Genomic DNA, 13,460 nt, shown 5'->3' on the forward strand with positions numbered 1-13,460 from the left:
AGCAAAACAGTTTTTATTTAGTGCATAAAAACCATCAAGTTTGGCGCCAAGTCAATACATAAGGGGGGAAATGTTCCGCAAGAACATTTTACCACTTAATGCCTAGTAGCCATCTATCTCACCTCTAAGAGCAGGAACACCAGAAGCAGGGCCTCCAACAAAAAGATTAACAAGCAGGTAGGTTCTTAAGTGAGCAGACAATAACCTGGTACTAGCCCAGATGTGGGGAACTTTGGGCCCTTCAGATGTAATTCCCATCGGCCCCAGCAAGTATGGCTAATTGCTAAGGGTATGGAAGTTGTAGTTCAGCAACATCTGGAGGGCCAAAGGTCCACCACACCTGTTCTAGTTCATTGAGGACTTTACCATTTCAAACCAGTAAGTTGAGCTGAGCCTGCAAACAAACTGGCAGCCTGCAAAAATCTGTAAGTATTGGTGAGATGTACTTGTCTCTGGATATGCTCTTTTCTATATAGTCCAGTGATCCTTATCCTTGTGAGTTTAAGCCAGTAGATGTTTCCAAATAGTCTTGAAAGATAGTCCCACTTAAAAGCATTCCGGTAGCTTAACTTGGATATTCCTATGGTGACTGTGAATTGTTAGGTCACCTTTTCAAAGAATGGTGATAAATGAACTGTGCATAACTGAGACTACTCAAAGGGAGTGAATAAATCCCAATGAATGTGTCTAATAATAGACAGCACTATCTTTATAATCGTAGCTGCACACATTCAGCACAATTACCGTAATGAATAATAATAGGGCCAGGCCAAGACATTTTATTCTCTGTGGTGAAGCACTAGGTGGGGTGTCTCCCACCACCAGTAGCCCATTCTGAGTGCAAAAGACTGCCAGTTGAATCTTACTCTGACACTGGCACAGCATGCTTTATTGCACCTAAGACAAAGCTTAATAAGTTCAAGGTAGATCATGTGACAAATACAGCTCTGTCCACTCCATGCCCCTCAGCAACTACCACCTGAGGCAGTTGCCTTAATCTGCCTAATGGTAGGATCAGCCCTCATTTAGAAGAATGAAAGTTAAACAGACAGAATTGCAGAGAAATGGGATATTCTGTACTCCTTAGCACAATATGTTATGCAGGTCAGTGTCCTCAGTTGCATCATTACTATTTTTTTAAAAGTGGAAAACAATCTGAGAAATTGAGAAAATGAGGTTTTTAAACTGTGGTCTAGAGTGAACGTTAATTGCTGGCACTTTAATAAAAATACACATATTCTGAAGCTCGCTGTACAGCCGGGCACTGTAGGAAGAAATCGTCAGCAAAGGAAGAGAATGTTACAGTCCAAACGACTTGTACAGTTGGGTTACAGCACTGGTTGGAAATCATACCTTTAAAGTATTTTTGTTGCAATCTTAGATATATTAGAGATTCACAGGAGCAAGCTCTTCCAACCTATAACTCTGTATATCTGATTCCAGGCACTACCTATAAGTGCAAAATATAAAATAAAATAGAAATCGTGAGACACATCCATGTTCTCAGTTCTGGGTCCCATTTGTTCTCCTGTGATCAAGAAACCCTATGCTACACAAGCCTTTTGAACAGTCCTTTTGATCGCTTCCTCTCTATATACCCTTTCAACAATTACATAGCGAGATCTCATTATAATTCATAAATAATGTGGTGTGTTAGGTCACATCAGTGTAGAACTTTAAGTAAAAAATCTGGGACATGGCAACCTTCAAGGTAGAGCTCCTGCAGAGGCACAGTAGCACATTAATCTCTGGTGCTTTTTATTATTTCTTTTTCACCTCCCCATACAATTGGCATACCTACAGTCAGAAAGAACCTGAGAATGTAAGTAAAAATTCAGCAACCCTCACCATTCTTACAGGGTTCAATTTCTCTCACACCTCTTTGTGTAAGAATGGGCCAATCAAAATGACATTGTAAAGGGAAGTAAGCAGGATTGAAAAGCGTGTTAATTCATCTTCTGTCACCAACGAGAGCAGAGTTCAAACCAATCCAGAGAGACAAAAAAGGGCTTTCTGTGTGCGTGCTAAATGTGTAAAGTTGTCAAGAAAGAATTGGTTCAAACAAGCCTGGCCTATTTCCAGGCTATAAATGTACTCCTCTCGTAACTGCATGGCCTTTTCATTTTTAAATGAAGAGCACATGTATTGTAAGAAACAGAGATGGTTAGGATGTCATTAGTAGAGCTGAAAAGATGTCGAAGAAAAGATAAGAGCTCCTTCCCCCCCAAAATACAAACCACTATATTGCACAGAAAGTACAATTGTGTGAATAGGCACTTTCACGTGAAATAACTGTCCCAGAGTTTGATGAGGACCTTTTAGCCATTCCCTTTCTATGCATTTGCTTTAACCCCCACCCCCTACAAGCAGATTTTTCTCTGGTCATTAGAAGAAGATTGATGTTGGGAAGAAAGAATCAAGCCAATACTGTGTGCTGCTTTCAATTCCCTGCTACATTGTTTAGATTACCCTTAAAATTATATTTCACCGTTTATCTTGGTTTAGCAATATCAAAGCTCATAGATTTGTGACTGCTATTGCAACTACTTTTCCCCCCAATACACACAGTTCTACAGTCATGTGTATACTCTGCAAGCTACACTTGTTTCAGAGGTGTCAAATGCAAATATTTAGTACTTTATGCCTGTAAATATGGTATTCAGTTACACAGATAATTTCTGAAGTAGTTTGGTCATACTAATGGCCTGAACAAGCTAGCATGTTTTAATGGTTAGCCTGGAATTTGATATTCTTAAAGCTTGAATAGGTGATACTGAAAAAGCTATTATTTTTCTGAAACTTCTGTAACAATGGAAGCTTGCTTCTTGAGGTTGCTGTGAAACTGATGGTAAGGCAGCATTCCTAAGGGATTTACTTTCATGTTATAAACATGGTTAGGACCAGGCTGCATGTTTAAGGATACTAAGATCCATTTTAAATTAATATGAAAATATGACTTGATAGGAACATATTGAACTGGCTTAGACAAAGTCATTGCCCATGCATCTCAGTACTATGTCTGCTAACAGGCAACCCCCCTCTGGGTTTCTGACAGGGGTTTATGCCAGTCCTACCTGGAGATGATGGGGGTTGGACCTGAGATAAGGATAGCATGTGTTCTGCCCGTTAGTTAGGGCTCTTCGCCAAGTATACCATATAACTCATGGGTAGGCAAACTAAGGCTCGGGGGCTGGATCTGGCCCAATGGCCTTCTGAATCCGGCCCATGGACGGTCCGGGAATCAGCTTGTTTTTACATGAGTTTATTTAAAATGCATCTCTGTGTTATTTGTGGGGCCTGCCTGGTGTTTTTACATGAGTAGAATGTGTGCATTTATTTAAAATGCACCTCTGGGTTATTTGTGGGGCATAGGAATTCGTTCATCCCCCCCCCAAAATATATAGTCCGCCCCCCGCCCCCCCCAAGGTCTGAGGGACAGTGGACCGGCCCCCTGCTGAAAAAGTTTGCTGACCCCCTGATATAACTGATAAATTTCTAAAACCTGGGAGTGCCTTCATGATTGGCAAACCACAACATGCGTGTTCCCCTTCAACCTTTCACTAAAGTGAGACAAAATAATAGAGGGATTCTGAAACCCAGCCATTGCTCACATATTCATCAAAGGAAAGGCACCCCATGTGATGATTTGAGGTCAATTTTGCTACTGGCCCCTACCACAGGCATCTCATTGGCCACTGTGAAAACAGGATGTTGGACTAGGAGGTTCTTATGTCCTGGGCACCTCACAGGCTCTAAGCCTTGGATGTCCATTCATTTTCAAAGATTTTTATAGGGAAGAAGTCTTCACATGATCAACTGATTGTGCTCTGGCTTCCATGCAGTTAGGATGCCTCTGCAACTGGGATTCCTAGTCTCATGAAAGCATACAATGCAAGCAATAATTCACTCACAGGCTTCGTCTCTGTAGAAATCTGTACCAATACATGAATGCCTGGGGTGAATGACATGCATGGCACTGAGGACTGGGCCATTGCTGTGTGTCCTCCCCTCACTCCCTAGTAATTAAGTGCAGCCCCTTTATGCAATTAACATGTGAACTCTTATTAAATCCATGTGCACAACTAAGTAACCCTTGATAGACAAACAAAGTTCCCTCTTCCCTGCAACATAGTGAGAAACAGTGAGTGTCTGCTTTTTATCAGTGTCACAGTCATGATGAGGGGAGCTGTTATCATGTACATGTACAGGTAAAGATGACAACCTCCTTTTAAACATTGGCTGTCTTCTTCTCCCTCTTCTTTTTACTTTACTCGTGTAGCCTAGTTCTTTCCTTCTATATTTTCAGAAATCATTTCTTTTTAACCACTGTATAAAAATGCATTCAAGTTGAACATTTATGTCCCCTGAAAGGTGTAGCCTAATTTATTTGAAGAGATAGGCTGTAATCAAAATCCATTTGTAAATAAAAGAGTAGGTAGGCTTTTCATAAAGGAAGAAAAAACCCCACCAAACTCAAAAGGTTGCCATAGCAATTTATGGAACCTACAGATGATTATGGAATGAGGAACCTTGTTTAATTCTCTTGCAAATACGTACTTGCATCAATGGAAGGAAGATTCTTTGAGCATGCATTTCTGAGACTAGATACATAGTGTTTTGAGAAACTGGTGCGCCGTCACATTATCTCCTGTCTTCCATCAACTTTTGACAACTACCAGTTTGCATACAGAGCAAATAGATCCACAGAAGACGCCATCAATACCACTCTCCATGCTGCTCTGTCCCATCTGGAGCAGCCGGGGAGTTATGTGAGGCTGCTGTTTGTGGATTTTAGCTCTGCTTTTAACACTATCCTCCCCCATAGACTGGTGTCCAAGCTAGAGGCGATTGGACTCTCCAACTCCACCTGTCTCTGGGTTTTGGATTTTTTGTCAGAACGTTCCCAGAGGGTTAGAGTAGGGTCACACATGTCCACAGCCCTTAGCCTTAACACCGGCTCACCACAGGGTTGTGTGTTGAGTCCCCTGCTCTACACTATCTATACGTATGACTGTACAGCCATCTATTCCAGCAACAAAATCATCAAGTTTGCTGATGACACTACGGTGGTAGGGCTCATTTCAGGAGGGGATGAGTCCGCCTATCGGGACGAGGTGGAGCGGCTCTGTGTTTGGTGTGGAGAGAACAATCTGGCTCTTAATACGGCTAAGACCAAGGAATTGGTGGTGGATTACAGGGAAAAAAAGGCGGACATTCAGCCCTTGTATATCAACGGGGAACGGGTGGAGAGGGTGGCGGAATTCAGGTTTCTGGGAGTAGCTATCGATCAGGGCATGACTTGGAGCGCACATACCACTGCTCTGGTGAAGAAGGCCCAGCAGAGAATTTATTTCCTCAGACTTTTAAAGAAGAACAATCTGAGTGAGAGACTGCTGGTGTCCTTCTACCGAGGCTCCATAGAGAGCATTCTTACATACTGTATTTGTGCTTGGTTCTCCAGTTGTACAGCTAGGGAGAGGAAGGTGCTCCAGAAGGTCATAACCACAGCCCAAAGGATTATTGGTCATCCTCTCCCATCTTTGGAAGAACTGTACGGTTCCCGTTGTCTTAGGAAAGCAAATAACATCCTGCAGGATTCATCTCACCCGGGACACTGTCTGTTTGCACTACTGCCTTCTGGCAGAAGATATAGAAACATCAAGTCAAAGACAAATAGACTGAAAAACAGTTTCTATCCAAGAGCTGTGGCCCTTTTGAATGCTGTAACTCGTTAGTGTGACCTGGGAGTTTGATGGGTGTGGTGTGGGTGTGGCTGGAATGTGGTTTGTTTGGTTGTTGTTGTTGTCTTGCTTTTGTTGTTTTAAGGGATGGCATCCAATTTCGTTGCACTTTGTGCAATGTTGCACTTGTGTAATGACAATAAAGAATCTATCTATCTATCTATATCCTCCCTAGCTTCACTCTTAAGCACTTCCATAGGCCAGTTAGCACTGAGAACAGTGCAGGTTTCCTAAAGATTTACAAGAAACAATAGGAAAGCATTTCAACCACACTATTTAGATAGAGGCTGTTCTCATTGTCTGCAATGAATTCAGTGCTGCTGTAACATTAAAAGTAGCCAGTTTTGAAAGTTAGAATCTGGGGATTTTCTTGTGAGAACCAATAGCTCCTGGCTTGTTACTATGTGTCCTTGTCCAAATATGAATGGATTCCCATGTACCTGTGTACCCAACTGACATGTGTACTTTGGGGGCTTAATCTCAGAGTCACAGCTAAGGATGGAGGAGAAATTCAATTCAGCAAACATTTAAAGCCAAATCTAGCAAATCCACACTTTCCAAAACAATCTGCAAACCAAAACACAGCCATCTTTCAAAATATTTGCTTAATTTTGTGATACAATTCTATTGAAGAATGAAGAATGTTTTCTAAAAATGCACATATTAGAGGAAAGTGTGAATAAAAATGAAGATATTAGTGAAAATAACATACAATGATACATTATATTTGGGAAAGTTGCTTGCAAAAGTGCATATAAAATGTGTTTTTAAGGGAAATTTACACTAAAATGCTGATCATTTTTCATGAGGATTTGTTTTTTTAAAAAATCACAAATTACTGCAAAATGTGGAAAACAGAATTTAAAATTTGGAGAGTGATAAATTAAGAGAACCAAAATTGACAGTTCCTTCTATCCCTAGTCACAGCACATTAGGAGACAAGTTACACTTAGTTATTGTTATCATTATTTATTGTATTTCATATCCACCCTTACCAGGACTCAATGTGGGTTACAGTGTATAAAAAACAGAATACAATTAAAACAATAAAATGCAGTCCTACCCATAAGCCCAAAACAATATTGCCATACAACACATTACAGGGGGATACCAAAATCTATTATTCAGTTATGTAAAGGTAAAGAGGTGCATCTTCAGCAAATTAATAATAATAATAATAATAACAATAATAATAATAATAATAATAATAATAATAATAATAATAATAATAATAAATTTTATTTATATCCCGCCCTCCCCAGCCGAAGCCGGGCTCAGGGCGGCTAACATCACTAAAATAGTGCAACATTCTAAAAACATTATAAAAATTAATTAAAATCAAAATTGATGGCAACCATACTAAAGTTCTGTAAAGATTGCCAAAGGAGGGAGTCAGGCTGTGCCCTGACCAAAGGCCTGGTGGAACAGCTCTGTCTTGCAAGCCCTGCGGGAAGATGTCAAGTCCTGCAGGGCCCTTGTATCTTGTGACAGAGCGTTCCACCAGGTTGGAGCTGCAGCCGAAAAAGCCCTGGCTCTAGTTGAGGCCAGCCTAGCCTCTCTGTGGCCTGGGACCTTCAAGATGTTTTTATTTGAAGACTGTAAGTTCCTCTGTGGGGCATACCAGGAGAGGCGGTCCTGTAGGTACGAGGGTCCTAGGCTGTATAGGGCTTTGAAGGTTAAAACCAGCACCTTAAACCTGATCCTGTACTCCACCGGGAGCCACTGCAGCTGGTATAGCACCGGATGAATGTGATCTCACAGCGAAGACCCCGTAAGGAGTCTTGCCGCGGCATTCTGCACCCGCTGGAGTTTCTGGGTCAGTCTCAAGGGCAGCCCCACGTAGAGCGAGTTACAATAATTCAGTCTGGAGGTGACCATCGTGTGGATCACAGTGGCTAAGTCAGGGCGAGAGAGGTAAGGAGCCAACTGCTTAGCTTGGCAGAGATGAAAAAATGCCACCTTTGTTATAGCTGCAATCTGCACCTCCATGGAGAGGGAGGTATCGAAGATTACACCCAAACTCTTAACGGACGGTGCTGGCACTAATTGCACCCCCGCAAGAGATAGGAGTTGCCCCCCAATCCCATATCGTCCCGTCCCAGCCAGAGGACCTCTGTCTTCAAAGGATTTAATTTCAACCGGCTCCCACATAACCATCCAGCCACAGCTTCCAAGCATCTGATCTGTGTGTCTGGGGCCGAGTCAGGATGGCCATCCGTCAACAGATAGAGTTGGGTGTCATCAGCATACTGATGGCAGCCCAGCCCAAAACTCTGGACAAGCTGGGCGAGGGGGCGCATACAGATGTTAAAAAGCATCGGGGACAGTATCGCACCCTGGGGCACTCCACACACCTAGGAGTGGCGCGATGACAATTCCCCCCCAAGCGCCACCCTCTGTCCCCGACCAGAGAGAAACGAGCACAGCCATTGAAGGTCTGTGCCCTGGATCCCCACGTCGGCAAGGCAGTGGTCCAGGAGTTCGTGATTGACCATGTCGAAGGCTGCTGACAGGTCTAGAAGAATCAGCAGCCCCGACCCACCTCGATCCAGCTGCCTGTGGAGATCATCTGTTAGGGCGACCAGAGCCGTCTCGGACCCATGACCAGCGCGGAAGCCAGACTGGAATGGATCCAGAGCCGATGTTTCATCCAGAAACCTACCAAGCTGTTCAGCAACTGCTCTCAATCACCTTACCCAGGAATGGAAGATTCGAAACCGGGCGGTAATTGGATAGATCTAAGGGATCTAATGATGTTTTCTTTAATAGCGGGAGCACCACTGCCTCCTTTAGTTCCCCTGGGAATGTCCCGGTGCCAAGGGACAAATTGATGATATCCCCCAGGGGGGCATGCACCTCGTCTGGACACGCTCTAAATTAGCCAAGACGGGCACGGGTCGAGAGGACAAGCGGTGGGCTTTCCAGCTCGGAGGAGTCTATCCACATCGGCTGGGGATATCTGGTCAAAGTGGTCCAATACTGTCGAGGGGCCTCCAGTTCCTTTATTGTATCCAAATTGGCAGGGAGGTCATGGTGGACCAACAGGACCTTCTCCGCAAAAAAGCTCGCAAATGCCTCACAGCTGTGTGTCAAATTGTTATTTAAATTTGGCTGTCCTTCAAGGGACGTTAAAGACCCTGATGCAAGTTAGAAAGAGCCAGATGCAACTGTATGGGGAGGGAGTTCCACATTACTGGGTCCATCACTGACAAGGCCCTGAGACACTTATACCATGAGGAATTAGTAACCTGCAAAGAGACCAAGGCTTAGGAATCAAATAATTTACTGTTCATTACAAAATAGAAAAGGGTTGCTCAGGATGCTAAGATGAGCTAGAGGCAGCCTTCAACAAGCAATATAGAGATTAACAAAGCAAGCCTATATAAAACTGGTACCTCTGTTCCAAACTCTATACAGGATGAATTTAGCTCATACCACCCTTTTTGCTGGCTGAGTTTCACCAGTTTGCTAGGTTATGGGACTGAGCTGAATATGTCTCTCCTTACACCATCCTGCCCCTACCACACCCATACAGTCCAGAAACAATCAAGTTGCTCATTTAAGAGCTCGATATATACCTATACAGAGAAAAGATTGTTTTTGTATACACCTTGCTCTCATTTGAGATGTATTGTTTATTTTGTTTTTATTGTTTTTTATTGTGTTTCTTTTATGATATTGTTATATACATTGTGTGAGTGGTTGCCACACTTTTGTACACTGCTCTCAAATCTTCTGATGATGGGTGGTTAAGAAATATTTCAAATAAATAAATAAAAGTGACTCTTGGTTATTTAGAAGTTTCCCCTGATATGGAAATATTCACAGATTCCAAGTGCTTCCAGCGATTTAGTATGAATGATGACATCAAAACACAACTGAAATATATTTGCAATAGACTTTGTATTATTTGTCAGTTAATCATCATATCAGAGAGCTGAGTGGCATTCAGCTAAGGAGTTTAGCTGACTAAACCAGCAGCAGCACAAATTCTAAAAGCAAACCTTCCTCTGGAAGATGTTCTTGCAGTTATGAATAATCATTATGTTTGAAGAAATTCAGAAGTAAGAAAGTAATTAATAAAAAAGGGATAAAATGATGGTTATTCATACCTAAGTACTGTTTGACCAGCTGTGTGTGTGAATGGCACTTTCAAGACAGTGAATAAAGTAAAACAAAACATGCTCTATAATTATTTCGTTGGAATATTTTGCTCTATTATAACCTAGCCTTTAAACATCCAGCTTTATTGCAATCATAAGCTTAGTATTAAGTGCTAAAATGAAAATATTTGTATTAAAAGAACTACAGGGGAGGAGTGAGAGAGAAGTTACAGGAGGTGAAGACAGAAGGCCACCAAGTCAAACTGGCAAAGAAATGATATGACACATAATTAGTAATGGATTTACTGAAAAAGAGAAAATGCTAGAAAACAAGAGAACAACAAAGAGAGAGAGAGGGAGAAGGGGGGAGAGTATGAGAAAGGAGACAAATGTAATGGTACAGACCCTCCAAGTGTCCCTAGTTTCTAGGGACAGTCCCAGAATTACAGAAGCCATCCCAGTTTCTGATTTGATCCTGGAATGCCCTGCTTTTCCTTAGGATGTCCCTATTTTCATCAGAGGGTATGAAGCTATGTGACTCCTGAGCCAAGGAGAGAACTATAGAACCTTTAGTAGACATCTGAAGGCAGCCATGTATAGAGAGGTTTTTTTTCTTTTTTAACATTTTATTATGTTTTTATATTTGTTGGAAGTCACCTAGAGTAGCAGGATATAATAAGTATAATAATAATAATATAATAATAATAATGGAATGGGATGTCCCTATTTTCATTACAGTAATGTTGAAAGGTATAGCTTTAAGTGTATCCTTAGAAGGTCCAAAGTAACAAAATACATACTTTCAGTATTCTAAAGGTTCCAAAACACTCCTGCTTACGGTACATAATCCAAAATATATAGGTTGAAATTAGTGGTGACAGTTCATTAAGAGCAGAGCCCAGTATTTTTCAAGCATCCAACTCACTCCAAGTGTCTCTGCTCCACCCCACACCCTACCCTGAGCAACCTTGCACTTGTGAAGAGGGCGACAACAGCAGTTGGCAGGAGGGGGTGGAGTAACAGCAGAGGCTTTCCCAAGCATGCTCAGAAGTGACTGTTATCTATAGCTTGTCTGGGAAGTTTCTAATGGCTTCCAGTTCGGTGCTTGTGTAAAGGAAGAGCTTGGAGAGCTCTCTGGACCTTGGGATTTCTGTGAAATCTTGATATTCCTTCATATTTTGAATAATATTGGGAAGACCCTCGGCTAATTCCAGGAACTCATGTAACACTAGTGAAAAGGGTTGCATTTTGTTTTAAAATCTAAAGCTTTCAAGTCATGTAATTCAAAGTGTTTGCAAAAACCCCAGTTGAACAGTGCATTTTTATCTGTGGTGACTTCATAGGGAAATACGTTTCATTGTTATTCTCTATATTTGCAAACTTCAGGGGTGAATGCTGATCCATGTTGTCATTTTGCTGTAGGTCCCACTTTCGTATGTCTATTTTTCTATTTCACTGCTTTGACTACAACTCTGCACATAACTTGCTTGAATTCCATGGAGCATAATGATGTATTTTGGGAACTAAGGCTCTGGCTGATCACTTATTTTTAAGATGGCCTTAGTGTTTTACAAAGTGCTTTTAACAACTTGCCTATTTAACATATTCCTGTTATGTTGATAGCAGAAAGCAGATATACATACCTTATCAGCTACACATTTCCTTTACATTTACGTTTGTTATGTTTCTCACTGCATTTATTCATTGTAGCCTGACAATTTTTTAGTATCAAGAGCTAGCAGAGGTGCCTCTCTGGATTCACTTTATAGTTCTACTTACTGAGCTTTAAGTGTCTCTGACATTTTTCTTCCAATTCTCAATGGGATGAATGTCACACCATTAAGCAGTCTCTAGAATATTTTAAAGGTTCTTTTAATAGTTTGTTTGGGCTATATGTTCCTAATGGATTCATTAAGCATATTTGTGGGAACCATAAAATGGTCCTTTTGCTGTGAGTGTGGGCAGTTGTGATTCTGCAGACCAATGAAATGTTGGCTGCTTGAGCAGACAGGCTTCTCCAATATAACTGTCGATTTAGCTCAGAAAGTGATCCATTTTCAGTTTGCCTGGAAAGGGTTCAGATTAACAATATGGGTGACTCAAGTTGAGGTGCTTGGTCTGATAAGTGCCACATTGCTTCAGTAGAGAATGCTTTATTGTGGCTCTAATTTTTACTCTGAAAAAATGAAACAGTTGCATAGCTAACAAAATATGTATGCACTGTAACACACAAATGTTGTACAGTGGTACCTTGGTCTAAGAACAGTCCTGTTAACAAATGATTCAGGCAACGCACTCCGCAAAACCAGAAGTTGGTGTTCCAGCTAGCAAACTTTGCCCCAGAAGACGAACGGAAGCCGAATGGTGGAAGGGTGCTGGCGGCGGGAGGCCTCATTAGGGAAAGCGCACCTCAGTTTAAGGATGCTTTTGGCTTAAGAACGGACATCTGGAATGAATTAAGTTCATAAACGGAGGTACCACTATACTTTATTTAGGAAAGGTGTTTCCTGATGGCCTCTCCTCCCATATTCTTTATCTTTTAGATTCAAGAAAACAGAGCACTCTCCCCAGTAGACTCAGACTCCACCCCCAAAAGGAGGGCGATTTATTCAGTCATACAGCAGTCACAAATTTTGTGAAGAGGATATTCTATGCTTCTCCTGACAATCATTTAGAGCTTAGTCTATCATGTGTTTCTTCTACTGCAGATTCTGTGGCCCTATGAGGCAGTTTCCCATTTGATCCTTAGAGACCCTTTTGAGTATCCTCCTTGAGGATCTAATAACTCCATTATGGAACAGGTGGTCATATATCTGAATGTCGTAATATCTCTTAGATCTGTTATGAATGTTAGCTTCTAATTTACCACCGTTGTTCTGTATGTTATATATTTTGTAATTTCTTTAATGATTGGTTGGCTGTAATAAATATTTGAATTAAGAAAATGAAAAATACGGTCTATCAATGGAATTAACAAGTTTTATTTTATTAATCACTTTCCTTTTAACTGATTCATAGGTGGCTCATCTAAAATACATGTGCATATTGTTGCTTGATCTTTCAGTGCCTTTCACCATGGTGTCCTCCTGGATATCATGTAAGGCATCCAGTCTTCATGTAAGGTTGGGATTTACCCAAGCTCTTTCTCCTCCTTTTCAATAATTTCTTCCTGAAATGGCTGCAGTCAGCCAACGAAAGAGAGTCAAAGGAAAAGCTGATCTGTCCATTCTCTCCTGTTCCCTGAATTGTCTGATCTTGCTCTCTCCTTCCTTGCTTCGTTTCTGCCCAAAAATGGCTGCTGCCAATCAGCAAAGCACAAACAAGCGAGGAAGTACGCTTGTTCAGATATATGAATCTGTGGAGTGTAATTTGGGCATGATTCTTTACATATGGATACGTGAATTTTCATATAGCGAGTGGGCAGATAGCAGATAGTATATACTAGCAAAATTGTTATAAAGTACAGTAGTACCTCAGTTTACGAACAGTCCTGTTTACAAACTATTTGGTTTACAAACTCCGCAAAACCAGAAGTAGTGTTCTGGTTTGCGAACTTTACCTCAGTCTATGAACGGAAGCCGAGCGGTGGAAGGGGCACCGGCGGCGGGAGGCCTCA

At 41.6% G+C, this 13,460-nt stretch overlaps 1 long non-coding RNA gene across 3 annotated transcripts in view; it reads right to left on the bottom strand.

The window, feature by feature from the left end:
• Window positions 1-12,809: 12,809 nt before the first annotated feature.
• LOC309527814 overlaps window positions 12,810-13,460 on the bottom strand; it is a 3,863-nt gene continuing 3,212 nt past the window's right edge. For all 3 annotated transcript variants that reach the window (XR_014217369.1, XR_014217370.1, XR_014217371.1), the window contains one exon: window positions 12,810-13,142. This is a non-coding gene — a long non-coding RNA (uncharacterized lncRNA). The remainder of the gene's footprint in view (window positions 13,143-13,460) is intronic.

The sequence above is a fragment of the Podarcis vaucheri genome (assembly GCF_965113315.1).
Source record: "Podarcis vaucheri genome assembly, chromosome: 2".
Lineage (NCBI taxonomy): Eukaryota > Metazoa > Chordata > Lepidosauria > Squamata > Lacertidae > Podarcis > Podarcis vaucheri.